Source organism: Apodemus sylvaticus, chromosome 2 (genome assembly GCF_947179515.1).
Source record: "Apodemus sylvaticus chromosome 2, mApoSyl1.1, whole genome shotgun sequence".
Lineage (NCBI taxonomy): Eukaryota > Metazoa > Chordata > Mammalia > Rodentia > Muridae > Apodemus > Apodemus sylvaticus.
The window spans coordinates 48,620,650-48,623,005 of NC_067473.1; positions in this window are offsets into that span (position 1 = coordinate 48,620,650).

Consider the following 2,356-nt stretch of genomic DNA (forward strand, 5'->3'; position numbering starts at 1 on the left):
CTGGATCTAGGCCGATATCTTAAGCAAGAATATTGGGTACGAAACCATCCCTTGAGATGGGATCACTAACATGACCTTATCTCCGGGGAAACCAACACTTTACTTTTTAAATCATACAAAAGTATTATGATAGATAAAAACTTTCCCAACAATAAAATTTCATATGGCTACACATGTGTATTGGAAGTGGGTTTTGGTATATGATAAAACCTTAATAGAAAGAATTAAAATAGTTTAAATTGATGTGTCGAAGATTTGTAAAATTTAGGCATTAGATGTTAAACAATAATTGACCATATGGGGCTGGAGAGTTAGTTCAGTGGTTAAGAGCATGGACTATTATCCTGCTCTTGGATATATGCCATTAGCCTTGAATGACTGCCCCATTGAATACATCTGTTTAGAATTGTTACATTTGAATGATTTATATTAATGATGTTACCTATTCTGTTTGTGATTCACTGAACACATAGTTTCAGAGTTGTAATGCTCAGATGACTTTTGTATTTTACTGTGCCAAATGATTTTTGTTGGTATTAGTGGTTGTTTTACTGGAACAACCACTTATAGTTGTTATAGTTGTTATAGAACAACTTATAGTTTCTAAGAGTTGTTATGTTTAGTTTAATGTATAAAATCCCCTGCTTGAGAGCTACAAAATACACTCAGATTCAAACTGTCTCTGTGTTTGTTTCTGGTTGTCACCGCCAAATCCTTACCCACCTGGACTTTGAGGACCCTCATCCCAGGGACCCCCATACTTGACTGGGGTGGTCTGTGGCAGGCAGGAGTGGGGATAATGGCTGTGCCAGTCATACCCTGTAATGGGTTAAGTGACTGAGGGATGACAGAGAGAACCTGGCATCCAGGTCCACATTGGATGTTAAATAGATACCTCACCTATTTGTCTCAGTTTGATACCTAACGGTGAGGAGTTCTGTTCTGTTTGTTTGTTTGCTTGTTTGTTTGAGATAGAGAGTCTTGAGGTCTAGGATGGCCTTTCACTCACTAGGTAACAGAGAATAGTTAGGAACTCCTGATTTTCCTGCCCTCACCTAAGTATTCAGATTATAGCTATGTATTACCTGATCAGGAGTTCTGTCTATGGTTTTACAGAGTCCTTTCATAAGCTGTTACAACTTTTAACACAATTCAGAGGAATTATCCCTCCCAAACTGCCAAGGAAAGATTTAATAATTTTCCACTGGTCAGAAACATACTTTTTAAACATTATCTTCTTTTCTTTTGTTTCTCTTTTTTCTATTCCTTTCTTTTCTTTTTTGTCTTCCTTCCTTCCTTCCTTCCTTCCTTTCTTTCTTTCTTTCTTTCTTTCTTTCTTTCTTTCTTTCTTTCTTTCTTTCTTTCTTTCTTTCTTTCTTTCTTTCTTTCTTTCTTTCTTTCTTCCTTCCTTCCTTCCTTCCTTCCTTCCTTCCTTCCTTCCTTTCTTTCTTTCTTTCTTTCTTTCTTTCTTTCTTTCTTTCTTTCTTTCTTTCTTAGACAGGGTTTAACAGTATACTCATATCTCGACTGGAATTTACTTTGTAGCTCAGGTTGGCCTTAGATTCATGTTAATATTCCTGACTCAGTTCTAGTGCATCATAATTAATATTCACAAGGAACATTCCCTTACCATGTTGCTTTCTACCCTTACAGCCATTGATGTGACTGGGTTCTCCAGCTGGATTCACAGTTCACAAGTCAACTCATTCCTTTGGAACCAGAAGAATAGAATTCATGTTCCAGGAGATCCTGTCTTCTAGGAACTGTGGTGAATACACAGAGGACTTAACCTTTTTCAGACACAGAGAAGTGATTCTGTTACCCAAGAATCTTTTCTGAGAACCTAAATTGGCATTCACTCATGGCCTCTGTCTCTTGAGCTTCTCAGTCTGCTCCTGACCGATCTGCTTCACGAACAGACAGAAAGAGACTACTTGCTCATAATGCTCACCATTTGGTTTGCACTGTGTTAGCTACCAGCTCCACTGGAAACCAATCACCTGACTCCCCTTCCCAAATATACAAAACTGAAAATTTAACAGGCTAGTCTAAGTGATGAATATGCCCTCCATGAATGATATAGAAGTTTATATTCTTGCGATTTCTGCCATTTTGTTTATGTGATAAAACACCCAGTTATCTAATTAAGCCAATCAGACGTTATGATAACCATGGGTCTTTTGACACCAACAGAGTGAATCGTAGCTTATGGAAGAGCAATAATGAAAACCAGACAATCAAACTTTGCTGTAACAAAACTACCCCCTCAATAATTCTTCCTCAGGCCATTCCTGAGATAGGCCTGGAGTATATGTCCTTACTGTGTGATATAACACACGCCTGTGCTGTGTTCGCT